At 43.7% G+C, this 14,969-nt stretch overlaps 1 pseudogene; it reads right to left on the bottom strand.

Annotated features, from left to right (window-relative positions):
- Nucleotides 1-1,458: 1,458 nt before the first annotated feature.
- Nucleotides 1,459-2,434, bottom strand: LOC132439380 (S-adenosylmethionine decarboxylase proenzyme-like; annotated as a pseudogene).
- Between the last annotated feature and the right edge of the window lie 12,535 nt (nt 2,435-14,969).

Genomic DNA, 14,969 nt, shown 5'->3' with positions numbered 1-14,969 from the left:
AATGGCTGCTAATGTAAAACTTAAAGTGAATGATCCAAGCCAGCTTGACTTACTGAATCCAGTACAGCCTTTATGCTAAATCTCCCTGCTAATAAACTCGGTGATAAAAAATAAATAAATGAATCCTTGCATACCACTACTTCACACGTTAGTAAAGGCACAGTGCTCATGAGAAGCTAATCTCATATACTGGGAAGCACAGGATGGCAAATGGTTTCTGTACAGTCATGTCAGTACATCTACATCCCAATCTACAACACTCTATGGGTCATCCTTGATAATCAACTAATGAAGTTTATTTTGTCACTATCTTCCAAAAGAGCCCATGCCACTTACAAGGAAGCCAAATTCTCTTAACCTTAAATGAATATTAAGCCCAAGATCTACCCCAGCTTCCCCTATGGGTAATAAGATTAGTATAAATCGGGCTTCCCTGGTGGTGCAGTGGTTGAGAATCTGCCTGCTAATGCAGGGGACACGGGTTTGAGCCCTGGTCTGGGAGGATCCCATATGCCGCGGAGCAACTAGGCCCGTGAGCCACAACTACTGAGCCTGCGGGTCTAGAGCCTGTGCTCTGCAACCAGAGAGGCCGCGATAGTGAGAGGCCCGCGCACCACGATGAAGAGTGGCCCCTGCTTGCCGCAACTAGAGAAAGCCCTCGCACAGAAACGAAGGCCCAACACAGCAAAAATAAATTAATTAATTAATAAACGCCTACCCCCAACAGCTAAAAAAAAAAAAAGATTAGTATAAATCCACAGTGTAACTGTGTATTGCTTTATTTGAGGGGTGCAGGGGAGACACCCAGGTAAGAAAAAAATCAATTAAAGGACTAGGAATGTAAGGAGCAATAATGTTAAAATAGTAAAATACAAAAAATGAGTAACTGCAATCATTTTCTTAGGAGGACTTGATTCGTGGAAGAAAAACTAATTGGTTTACGAAAAACATCTGTATGAAGTAGAAATTGGTTTCAATAACATTAGTAGAGAATACACTCTAGAAAGTAACAGTAACTAGAATGTACAAATTCTGACCGCAATTTAATAGAACAATCCCAGATGGTTAGGCTGAGGCCAACACCTAATGAGGACAAAACCTCTGTCTATGGGAAATTTTGGTTGATACCTGGAGAAATATTACACTGTGCATAAACCAAAGTGAATTGTTTTCACAAGTGTTATAAAGTTTCATATAGTAAAGGGTTTTTCTATATGCACTTCAGTTTCACAGCAAGAGTGGTATAGAATACCTAAACACACAAGAGACCATTCATGCAAGATATCTCACTCCTTGGTATAATAACGCATACAATCCAAAATGATTACACTGTCATCACATCTAGGGCTTTCTGCAACTACAAGGTAGTGGTTGTAGAAAGCATGGACCTCAGTATCAGCTGCGGGCCCAGCCATCACCTTCTATACGTTTTCTTTTTGCATTTTTACTTCATTTTTCTTAATTCTGCTGTTATTACCGTTTCTTAGCAAAACTGGTAAAAACAAAATTGTAATCACTGAACATAGCACTCCTCTGGTAATCAAGGCATTTAAAACTTTCAATCTTGTGGGACAAAGAAAGCACTGTTGACAAACAGGGTAATCAAAAATTTTCCTGGCATAAAACCCCACAACTTTCTTAATCAGGTCATTATAAGAGTTCATATGAAGTTTGTTTCAAAGCTGCCTGAGAAAATTCTGGTTCTGGAGTGGCGTGAATAGCCCAGCAAGTTCCCTATGATTTCATTCCACTCACTGAATACCCACAAGGATTGAACTGTGTGACATCAATGACAGAACCTAGCACGAGTTCTACTCTCATTAATGACATCTTTGCAGTAACACCATCTTTCACGTAAAATTAGTCCATAACTTCTGGGTCAAGCTCACTCATCAGTATTTCCTGGGTTTGATCTAGCTGACTGATTACCCAGCTCTCTGGAAAATCCAGAGTATACCACTATGAACAGTCAGAGTTCATCCGTCCTATACAATAAGCTGTTCCATTGGGAAAAATTATATTAAGAAACTATTTCTTCCTGGAAATTCCAGTGTGGGTTCCCTTGGTGAGAAAGCTTCATGAAATTCTTAGGAGAATAAAAGAAGCTTTGAATTGAATCGAAACCGTTGTAATTTCTAGCAAGCTTCAACAGGGGAACCAGTGCTTTCAGCAGAAGGTGGTACCACACATCTTCAAAATGAAACATCTCTTGGAGACAAAAATGTTATTCTCACTGAACACATAAGCTTCCTGCTTGTCAGTTTTTGCCACACTCATGACTGACCACTAAACATCCTTCAAAAGTATGTCCCACTGGGATCATGGGGTGGTTTGAAGATTCCCCAGATCCTTGGTTTGTGACAGGTTGCTGCCAGGAGAACTAGAAGTCCAGCAGCTTCTTGCTTCCTTCGGAAAAAAAATGTGCAGCTTCCATCACCAGGAGATTAGCAAATAATTAACAACCACAGAAAATCAACTAAATCTCTTCTCCCATTGCTGCCAGTGCCACCAATTACTCCAACTGTGTTACCAAATTTCAGTCTCCTTTTCTGCTTTAATTTTATATTGACTCTTTTTTAAGGAAAGCATTAATAAAATTTACCAGGTCTTTTTTGTTTCTGGAGTGCAGAGAGAGACGAAAGTTGATCACGAGTCTGCTGGAAACAGAGGCAGATAAAATTCAGTGTCTCAGAGTCCCCTGTTTGCCATCAGAGGGAGTAGAGACAGCAGCTAGCTAAGTGAACAACCTGTAATAGGGGCGGAGCGGGTGCGCAGCCGCTAGTGCAACCATTAGTGTGCCACCGTTAGCACGAGACCCGTAGGGCAGTGGTTAGAGGTCCCGCTCTGCCAACAGTCAGCCTGGCAGTGGTCCTCGCGGCAGCAAGTACAGTGAGAAGCAGGTCACAGCCTTCTCCCTGGGGCCCTCCAGGCCCTCTGGCCTCAGGCCAGCGGGTGAGCTGCGGGCCCAGGGACAGGCTGAGGGCTGTGTCCTGCAGAGCTCCAGAGTCCTTGCCAGGGCCGCCCACTGGCTGGGCCCAGACCTTGAAGCAGCCCAGAACCTCTCCCCCATCCCCACCTCCAGGACCTAATGGCAGCAGCAGTCTCCATGGGTCACAGTCCGTGGAGGCCTCAGCAACTGGACTACATGGGCACTGCCATTAGGGTAATAGCTTCAGTCTCTCCATTCAAGTTGCAAAAATTGGTCCAGCTTAGATCAGTTGTCTACCGCTAGGAGGTGGCCAGAGGTCAGGGTTAAGTTGCAAAGACACTGCACATCATTACCTCAGATCCACCTCTGTAGTTGGGCAACTGTTCTCAAAAAAGGGCAATTGTTGTGAGCTGGGAATTAACCTGATTGGTGTTTGCTACAATATGTATTTCTATTGCTCCTATACAAATGATTCTCTCCGGTTTAAATGAAAACCCTGAGGGCTGGTCCTGGGACCTGGCTCCCTCAGTGATGATAGCTGGGCAGGGTCTGGGGACCTGGCCCTGAGGGTGCTTCCAGCTGAGATCTGCCTCTTCAGCCGGACCTGGGCACTGGCAGGAGGACCCAGACTGGATGCTGGACGAACGCTCCCAGGCAGGGTAACTGGACGTGCAGGGAGGGACCCCTTCCTCTTAGCCAGGGCCTGGACCTCAGAGGATGAAAGTTGAGCCTTGGGACCTTGCCCTTTCTTGTCAGAACAGAGAATAACATTTGTTTTGGTGGAGGTTTACAGGAACATCATGACCTGACCATGACCTGACCTCAAGAACAGAGGATCTGACACCAAGAAGTCTGCAACAACTGACCACGCCCCTCCTTCACCTTTCCTATAAAAGGGCTTTGATGAAAGCTTTCGAGGAGTTCAGGGTTTTTAAGGCATGAGCCACCCGTCTCCTTGCATGGCCCTGCAATAAACCTTTCTCTGCTCCAAACTCCGAAGTTTTGGTATTGTTTGGCCTCACAGTGCGTCGGGCACACAGACTTGCATTCAATAACACATCCAAGGTCACACAGAGATTTTGTACTGGGCCTAGAACAAGGGTCTTCTCATTCCCAGTTCATCCTCCCTCACCACCAGAGCATAAAGCATCCCTATTCCTGAAGGTAATACCCTTTCAAACACCAACAGTATACAACTGAACATGGCCTGGTGAAACCTTGTCATACCTTGTTCACACTCACCCATGCAGAGTGGATGGAAAGCAACAAGATACCTGCTCCTGTCTGATTGTGACGCTGGACAATCAGACAATCGGAATCCTTACCTGTGAGGAGTAGACCTCCTTTCTGACCTCAAAGAGATCTTCATTTTCTGAGACTTTCTACCCCATGTCCCATCCATAGTCAATCCCTCTCCTTTTTATTCCCAAAATGAGCAGCTCCAGAATAAAGGAAGGAGTCAGTGCACAGGGTTGTGTGTGTTGAGAGGGATCAGGGAATGGTGGAGAGTAAACGGTGTGAGGAAGGAAAATCAGGCAGACCTCAGAGGTTGCCCTCCTTCCCCTGGGCGGAGAGACTGGCCAGGATGGCAGCACACTGGGGGTCCCAAGTGCACCCTGGAGCAGAACGGAAACGACGCGGGGATCTCCCAATGCCTTCCTTTTGCTCTTAAGTCTCCCCACCCGACATGTCCACATCTCAAAACTCAGCAGTCCCTAGCACAGCGTAGGCTCTTCACGACAGGTTGTGCTTGGCCTTTCCACAGAGCTGTAGGATACAGACGCCCCGATGCCTCTCCGGGGTCAGAGTACCTACCGGGCCTGTCTCAGGAATACGAGGTGCTGCTGTGAAACACACAGTGCTCTACAAATGCAAGGATGCTGTTACAGAAGGATACTGAGGGTTAAGCAATGAAAGGGTAGCCTGCTAGAATATTTTAAAGCGCGCGTACGAACATCCATGAGGCTGGTGCTTGCAGGGAGGGAACGGCCACAGCCATGCTTGTGAGGCCTTGACTTTGACCCTTTCTGGAGCCCACTAGGCCTCGCAGACATCAGGGTGCTCTCCTTCCTCCTTCCTCCCTCCCTGACCAGTCCAGTCATTCTTGGTCCCCTCCCTTCACCCAGGCCATGCGCAGCACACAGGGCCTCTGCGGGTTGGAAGGGTCTGCCGGGCCTGAGACTTCCAGACTCTGTGGAACAACGCCTGTCCTCCTCAGACGGGCAGGATAGACCCCGACACTGCAGGGAAACCAGTGTGTGTGTCTCCCGGAAGTGAGGACTTGGTGCCCCCAAACAAGAAGAGTCAGTCAAGATGTCTCTCCTTGCCCAGGTTTTTATGGGCATCTCAGGGCAGAGAAGAGGGCTGGGGGTGTAACATGTCTCTCTCTGTTTCTCTGATTAGCCTCCTACACTCCCTGATGAGGACTGGAGTGAGGGGAGGGGAGGAGTACAGGGCCGAAGAGGTGAGACTGTGCTTTTCAGGAATTTACTGCAGCCTCTTTTGTTTTGCCAGAAATAAGTTTAATCAATTTCGCCCTTTTATTTCTTTTAAGGAAAATCCTCCCATGAGAGATTTTACAAGACCTGGCATGTGAAGGTTTGCTCTTTGATTCCTTTAAAAGGTATTCACCCCAGTGCACAACTTCATTCTCTCTAATATTTCCATCAAGTAATTAACAAATGACAAACAAATCCAAAGAGATGGTGAATCATTACATCTTCCAAATGCTGGTGTCTGGGACACCTGAGGCCCCCTTTGTACACTCTGGGTTTCAGTAGTGCCAGAAGTAGACCTTGATCTATTGTTTTTTTAATTTATTTATTTTGGCCTGCATTGGGTCTTTGCTGCGTGCGGGCTTTCTCTCTAGTCGCGGTGAGTGGGGGCTACTCTTTGTTGCGGTGCGCAGGCTTCTCACTGCAGTGGCTTCTCTTGTTGCGGAGCATGGGCTCTAGGTGTGTGGGCTTCAGTAGTTGTGGATCGTGGGCACTAGAGCGCAGGCTCAGTAGTTGTGGCACACGGTCTTAGTTGCTCCACAGCATGTGGGATCCTCCCGGACTAGGGCTCGAACCCATGTCCCCTGCATTGGCAGGCAGATTCTTAACCACTGCGCCACCAGGGAAGTCCCAGATCTATTGTTTTTAAATCAAGTAATCTAGGTTTTTAAAAAATAATTCAAAGTAGACAGAAAAAAATCTTGCATAATCATTTTGTAGTAGTATCCCTGCCAAGTCAGTGGGCAATGACAGCTTCCCAGGGCTCTTATCTGCCCAAAATTACTCTTACCTATCCCAAATTAAAGGAAGTTTCCATTTCAGCAAGTTGGAACAATTCAGAGAAGAAGCAATGACCTGAGCTTTGGCAAAGAAAATTAGAAGTGGGTCCTTCTTCATTTCTTCTTTTAACCAACGTTCTCTTCCCCTTTGGATTTTATAAGAGCCACACACCACTCCAGAGATCCCAAGCCAATCTCCACTTATTTATGGGAGAAAGACAGAATCAACCACATGATGGAGAAAATCTCAAATGTCCCTTACTTCTGTTCAAGTACACATGAAGCTCCTTCAAGGTCCATACACTGTGCCAAACCCAGAGGTTGGGGATGGGGAGGAGGAAGTCAGATACGGATAACAACAAGGTCTTCCTTCTAAGAGCTCAGCAGTCCAGTGAGAAAGCAAGCACAAGATACAAGGTCCAGGACTTCCCTGGCGGCACAGTGGTTAAGAATCCACCTGCCAATGCAGGGGACATGGGTTCGAGCCCTGGTCTGGGAAGATTCCACATGCCGCGGAGCAACAAAGCCTGTGTGCCACAACTATTGAGCCTGCGCTCTAGAATCCATGAGCCACAACTACTGAACCCGCGTGCCACAACTACTGAAGCCCACGCACCTAGAGCCTGTGCTCCTTAACAAGAGAAGCCACTGCAATAAGAAGCCTGTGCACCACAATGAAGAGTAACCCCCACTCGATGCAACTAGAGAAAAGCCTGAGCGCAGCAGCAAAGACCCAATGCAGCCAAAAATTAATTAATTATTTAAAAAAGATACAAGGTCCACTGGGATATGGACAAAAAATTATGGGCATCTATGGGGGGGTGACTGATAAGATCTGGAAAAGCTGTTCGGGGAGGTGGGATTAGAGCTGAGCCACTCAGCAGTGAGATGGTAGACTGGGGAAAAACATTTGCATGGAAGTAAAATAGGAGAATAAACCAATGCAGTAGAAATGTGGGGTGTAGAAATACTGAAATGTCCATAGCTCAGGAAGCAATGGTTTCCAACCAGCATCACTGACTATCACTCCATCCTTAGGTCTGGGGCATCTAGAAAGAACACCAAATTTACCAGCAACTATGATCCTTCTAGGCTCTGCTTACTGCACTGCTGATCTGAAAGTACCTGCAAGCTTCATCTGACCACTTAAAAAGCAATTTTCAGGCCCATGTCAGTGGCTCAATGGAGATATTGCAACATAGACTGCTTCTTCCTGAAGTCAGAGAAAGTTCGGCGCCAAGTAATGAATTGCAGAGGGAAGGTGCACTGATGCAGACAGAGATGCCTAAACAAAGGTACCTGCTAGAGGCTCTCCAGGTCTTCCACGGGTGTTTCTGCGAGGCTGCAGGTTTGCCATGGGGCTCTTGCATCCAGAACTGCTCTTGATAAGAGTTTTCTCCCTATGAGGAAAACATGATAAAAGACTACTGTAATTCCTATTTTTAAGTAAAGCAAACATATTAAAATAAGTTCTCACATAATTTATGATAAAGTAGAATTGGTGAAACAGAAATTCATGAGCTATATGAGTAAGAAAGTTTACTGATTGTAATTTTGTCCCACCCAAAGTTTTCTCTTATTTTCAAGTAGTGGGCAATTTCTCTAGTGATTTCCAAAATGCTATCTCAGTTAGCTAAGTTTTGTTCAGTATAGCAACATTTTAATGCTGTATTCTTTAATTTTTTAATTTTTAATTCTTAAGGTATATTTAAAAATTTTTACATGTATTGCTAAATAAACAGTATATTTAAGAATAATTTATACTGGGGCTTCCCTGGTAGCTCAGTGCTTAAGAATCCGCCTGCCAATGCAGAGGACATGGGTTCGTGCCGTGGTCCAGGAAGATCCAACATGTCACAGAGCAACTAAGACCATGTGCCACAACTACTGAGCCTGCGCTCTAAAGCCCGCGAGCCACAACTACTGAGCCCACATGCCACAACTATTGAAGCCCATGCGCCTAGAGCCCATGCTCCACAACGAGAAGCCACTGCAATAAGAAGCCTGCACACTGCAAGGAAGAGTAGCACCCACTCACTGCAACTAAAGAAAAAGGCCGTGTGCAGCAATGAAGACCCAATGCAGCCAAAAATAAATTAATTAATTCATTTAAAAAATGATTTATATCAGTAACTAGGGTGATGATTAGTTGGAGGAAGAACATTTACTAGTGCTGTATTCATGACTATCAGTGTTTGAACAACTAACTTTAATGTCTTATGTTATTAGGTTAGATGGATTAATTTTACGAGAAACAATGTATAAAACACATCATTGCACAAAAACAAAGGATCATGAGAGATTACTACAAGCAACTATATGCCAATAAAATGGACAACCTGGAAGAAATGGACAAATTCTAAGAAATGCACAAACTTCTGAGACTGAACCAGGAAGAAATAGAAAATATGAACAGACCAATCACAAGCACTGAAATTGAAACTGTGATTCAAAATCTTGCAACAAACAAAAGCCCAGGACCAGATGGATTCACACATGAATTCCATCAAACATTTGGAGAAGAGCTAACACCTATCTTTCTCAAACTCTTCCAACATATAGCAGAGGGAGGAACACTCCCAAACACATTCTACGAGGCCACCATCACCCTGATACCAAAACCAGACAAAGATGTTACAAAGAAAGAAAACTACAGACCAATACCACTGACGAACATAGATGCAAAAATCCCCAACAAAATACTAGCAAACAGAATCCAACAGCACATTAAAAGTATCATACACCTTGATCAAGTAGGGTTTATCCCAGGAATGCAAGGATTCTTCAATATATGCAAATCAATCAATGTGATACACCATATTAACAAATTGAAGGAGAAAAAGCATATGATCATCTCAATAGATGCAGAGAAAGCTTTCGACAAAATTCAACAGCCATTTATGATAAAAACCCTCCAGGAAGTAGGCATAAAGGGAACTTACCTCAATATAATAAAGGCCATATATGACAAACCCACAGCCAACATCGTCCTCAATGGTGAAAAACTGAAACCATTTCTGCTACGATCAGGAACAAGACAAGGTTGTTCACTCTCACCACTATCATTCAACATAGTTTTGGAAGTTTTAGCCACAGCAATCAGAGAAGAAAAGGAAATAAAAGGAATACAAATCAGGAAAGAAGAAGTAAAGCTGTCACTGTTTGCAGATGACATGATACTATACATAGAGAATCCTAAAGATGCTATCAGAAAACTACTAGAGCTAATCAATGAATTTGGTAAAGTAGCAGGATACAAAATTAATGCACAGAAATCTACTGCATTCCTATATACTAATGATGAAAAATCTGAAAGTGATATCAAGAAAACACTCCCATTTACCACTGCAACAAAAAGAATAAAATACCTAGGAATAATCCTACCTAAGGAGACAAAAGACCTGTATGCAGAAAATTATAAGACACTGATGGAGGAAATTAAAGATGATACAAATAGATGGAGAGATATACCATGTTCTTGGATTGGAAGAATAAACATTGTGAAAATGACTATACTACCCAAAGCAATCTACAGTTTCAAGGCAATCCCTATCAAACTACCACAGGCATTTTTCACAGAAGTAGAACAAAAAATTTCATAATTTGTATGGAAACACAAAAGACCCCAAATAGCCAAAGCAATCTTGAGAAGGAAAAAAGGAGCTGGAGGAATCAGGCTCCCGCACTTCAGACTATACTACAAAGCTACAGTCATCAAGACAGTATGGTATGGGCACAAAAACAGAAAGACAGATCAATGGAACAGGATAGAAAGCCCAGAGATAAGCCCATGCACATATGGTCACCTTATCTTTGATAAAGGAGGCAAGAATATACAATGGAAAAAAGACAACTTCTTCAATAAGTGGTGCTGGGAAAACTGGACAGCTACATGTAAAAGGATGAAATTAGAACATTCCCTAACACCACACACAAAAATAAGCTCAAAATGGATTAAAGACCTAAATGTAAGGCCAGACACTATCAAACTCTTAGAGGAAAACATAGGCAGAACACTCTATGACATAAATCACAGCAAAATCATTTTTGACCCAGCTCCTAAAGAAATGGAAATAAAAACAAAAATAAACAAATGGGACCTAATGAAACTTAAAAGCTTTTGTACAGCAAAGGAAACCATAAACAAGACGAAAAGACAACCCTCAGAATGGGAGTAAATATTTGCAAATGAAGCAACTGCCAAAGGATTAATCTCCAAAATTTACAAGCAGCTCATGCAGCTCAGTATCAAAAAACCAAACAACCCAATCCAAAAATGGGCAGAAGACCTAAATAGACATTTCTCCAAAGAAGATATACAGATTGCCCACAAACACATGAAAGAATGCTCAACATCACTAATCATTAGAGAAATGCAAATCAAAACTACAATGCGATATCATCTCACACTGGCCAGAATGGCCATCATCAAAAAAATCTACAAACAATAAATACTGGAGAGGTGTGGAGAAAAGGGAACCCTCCTGCACTGCTGGTGGTAAGGGAAATTGATACAGCCACCTGGAGAACAGTATGGAGGTTCCTTAAAAAACTAAAAATAAAACTACCATACGACCCAGCAATCCCACTACTGGGCATATACTGTGAGAAAACCATAATTCGAAAAGAGTCATGTACCACAATGTTCACTGCAGCTCTATTTACAATAGCCAGGACATGGAAGCAACCTAAGTGTCCATCGACAGATGAACGGATAAAGAAGATGTGGCACATATATACAATGGAATATTACTGGCCATAAAAGGAAACGAAATTGAGTTATTTGTAGTGAGGTGGATGGACCTAGAGTCTGTCATACAGAGTGAAGTTAAATCAGAAAGAGAAAAACAAATACCTTATGCTAACACATATATAATGAATCTAAAAAAAAAAAAATGGTTCTGAAGAGCCTAGGGGCAGGACAGGAATAAAGACACAGACATAGAGAATGGACTTGAGTGACTTGAATGGACTCACAGTGTTACAAGGATATAGGCCCCATCAGTAGTCCTGACCCACTAACATTAGCATGAGGCTTCTGTACCAGCTATAGGGTGGCTACTGCACTCCTAGGCACTCTGGCCATATTGCAAGATGGAAGAAGGATGATGGATGATGGGTGGTGAAGGGCAGAGAGCCAAAGGCACAAGACAGCCTTGTCTGATAATCAAGAAAATCTTTCCTTTTGCTTTAAGCTCCACTTGTTTCTATTTAAACAGCCAAAATTGGGTCATATGTCCACCCAGAGCTATCGGGGCACCTGTAGAGTTGAATACTTTTCAGTAGGAATTGACATACCACGGTTCTACTAGTAAGGAAGCAGAAGGGAATAGAAATATTGGGTAAGCAATTGGCCGTTTCTGCCACATTGTCATGGTTTTTATCGTTTCTGTGGTAGAAACTGAAACTGCATGGTACAAGTTACTATCACTTTCCTCCACTTTGGGTGCACAGGAAGGATACGCCCACACTCCCTTGAAGCCAGGCACAGCCACATGCCTACTTGCAGCTCAGGAAGTCTGAGCAGAAGTGACATGTGTAGCACCCAGGCCAAAGCACTGAGCTGCAGTACATGACTCTAAGGCCTCTTTCCCTGCCGCAAGAACCTTGGAGGTAAGGGTCGAATCGAGAAGGAGTAGTCAGAGTGGTAACTGTGAGCAGAGCTCTCTGACAACCTGCACTAGATGTGGTACTTGGGCAATAAGTAAAGCTTTGGTCTTTTAAGTCACTAGGATTTGGGACTGGTATGTTACCATAAAACCTAGCCTATCCTGATGCACAAACTGATAGCTATTTGTCTTGTGCTCTCAATTAAACATTTTGTTTGTTTAATAAATAGGTGGGAGTACATTAAAATGTAGTGTATGTACATTTAACAAGCCAATACCATTTCTTTAAATATAAAGAGTTAAAAATTAGACAATCTACCTTTTTTGAACATGATCTACCTTTTTAGAATGTTAGCAGTTTGGATGCGATGATAATCTATAGATACTTGAAGAGGAACACATAGGCTTCGAAGAGTTAAACTGGCTCACTGAAGAGGATGTGGAAAGATTTGATCCCCATTAAGGAAGGTCCTTATGGATGGGGGGCAGTTGTCCAAGATAGTGAGGTGGCCCCTTCTCCATCTTAATAAGCTCTAACAAAATGATTTTTCACTTTATATTTTGAAATAATTTCAGGCTTACAAAAGTATTGCAACAATAATACAGAGAATTCCCCCTCAGCTTCATTCATACCACACTCTTCTGCTTTTCTTCTAAAGATCTGGAAACTTCTCTGCTGTCTTGGCACATTCATCCTCCTCTTCTTAAACTTGGAATCCTGGAGCTCCTCAAGGCTACCTGTAGGCCCCTCTTCTTCTCCATCTACACTCTTTCATCAGATGAACTGTGTGCACCCAAGGCCTGTTACCACATGGCGTGCCAGGTGACCTGAGCCAGATTTCCACATTTTGTCTGTATATTCTCTTTAACATATCTAGTAATATCCAATTGTGCACATGATATTGGCTGTTAAATGTCTCAAATGTACCTCAAGCTAAGGTCCCAAACAGAACTTATTATTTTCACACCCTACCCACGCCTCATCTTCCTGTCTTCTGGTGTTTCACTGGATTTTACTACAATCCATCAAGCAATGCAAGCCAGAATTCTTATAGCCCTATTTGACAACTCCCAATTCATCTGTCATTTCCCACATCAAATATCCCTTTCCTTGGGAAGACTTCCCTGACCAGCCTAACGGACAAATCTAGAACTGTCCATCTCACCTTCACTGCACTTATCACAGTTATGATTTTATAATTATTTGTATGACGATTTAACTAACATCTGTTTCCTCAACTAGACCATAATCTTGTTGAGGGAAGGACTTTGGTTCTGTGTAATGTATCCCCACTTCCTAACCCATTGATTCAAACAGTCAGTGCTCAGTTGTGTTTATTGAATGAATATGTGAATGGGAACCTTTCCAACATGTGACTTTGTTCCTCAAAGTTCTGGCTTCCCTTCCTCTCTTTGGTGGATCACTTAAGGGAGCGAAGATCAGTTCACTTCCCCCTTGTTGAATCACCACTAAGTATTCTTAAAAGACTTCATAAGGGCAGACAGATGCAACTTCTCCAGTTTAAGCCAAAACTTTTCTTGTGTTACCAGTATTCCAGAAATTAAGGTCCTCAGACTTGTAAATGACACACAGCACTCATCCTTGTTCAAGCTGACAGTGGGCACAGCAGAGCATGCACACACTTGGAGGAAAAACATCCCAGAAGGAAGGCACAGTAAATGCAAAGGCCCTGAGGCAGGAGCTCACCTGATGTACTGAGAAAGATCAAGGCCATCAGTGTCAGGAGTGGAGTGAATTGGGAGGAAAGTCTTTTACCCTGAGATGAAAAACCCATGTAGGTGTTCAAACAGAGTAGCAGCATGATCCAACTTACACTTTAAAAGAACCTCTGTAGTTACCACATGGAGACCAGACTGGTCACCCATGTAGGGGTGGAAGGCAAGGGAAGAATTAGGAAAACCAAGTGCTACTACCTACTGTCCCCCACTTTCTGATCTGCAGTTGGTGGAAGCTGTTCCCTTGAATGGATCTAGAAAGAGAAGGTTTATGAGAGAATGGGGTGGAAGAAAGGGGTCGGTAAATGATGAGGTGAGCAGTTCTCTGGTCAACACAGAGTGATTCCTATGCAGGACATGACAGGGCTAATCATGGTCTGGGTTTCTGAGCCAGGGCCATTTCTAAAGAAAGGAAGGCAATGTCTTCCTTGAACTAGGCTGGCAGAATTGCTCTGTCTCAGGCTGGAAATGAACAACGTTCAGGTCACTTATGGATGGCCTCCTAGTAAGGCCTTAAGGACTAACTGCAGCTCAGACACATGACTGCTCCATGGCCTGCACAGCCAACCACACAGGGACTGTGAGAGGAGAGGTGATCTCAGGCCCTGCAGCACCAGGCTCCCAAGCTGCTGCCCCTCCCATCCAGTCCTGGGCTCAGACTCCTGCCCACCTCTGCCCGGGATTCTTAGATCAGCTCCTTAGGTCTTCACATAAGATCTTCTCCACCCCCACCTGGATCCCAGCAGGAGGATTTGACTAATTAGCATCTAGCAGGTGTCTGGAAAGAGCTGCAGGGCAGCAGTGAGGTTATGACTGGCACATGCCCCACCCCCACTCCACTGCTGAGAAATCCTCCACTTAATTAGGCTGCCAGAAGCATTACTTTTTTATTTTTTTAATTCCCTTGTAGGTTCTGATGGCAGTCATGCTTGTGGAAAGCTCTACGGTCTCCTTCCCACTCCTGCCGCCTCAACAATGTTGCTTCAATTAAAGTCACTGCTGCCGGAAGAGGGGGTTTTTTCTCCTCCAGGCCCACAAGGGCCAGGGCAGGACACAGGCTCCTCCCCAGCCCACAGCCCCGCCCACACTACGGGCAAAGACAACTTGTACTACGGGTGCTTTTATGTACCAGGATTGGTGATTTTTAATATGGTCTGCTGTTTTCTCAACTTTACAATTTTCAGTTAGTTCCAAGGGCTTTTTATCACTTCACTGGTTCCTGGACTAAAGATTTAGAAGGCAGTTTAGATACTTCAAATGGTAGATTTGATCCAGAGATTTATGGTCTTGGAGATAATTGACTCTATAAATTGTGGAATAAAAAGCTTATGCTCACAGAACTGTACAACACAAAGAGTGAACCCTAATGTAAGCTATAGACTTTAGTTAATAATAATGTCTCAGTATTGGTTCATCAGTT

Source organism: Delphinus delphis, chromosome 16 (assembly GCF_949987515.2).
Source record: "Delphinus delphis chromosome 16, mDelDel1.2, whole genome shotgun sequence".
Taxonomy (NCBI): Eukaryota; Metazoa; Chordata; class Mammalia; order Artiodactyla; family Delphinidae; genus Delphinus; species Delphinus delphis.
Note: the sequence above shows the minus strand (reverse complement) of the source record. Positions and strands in the feature narration are given on the sequence as shown.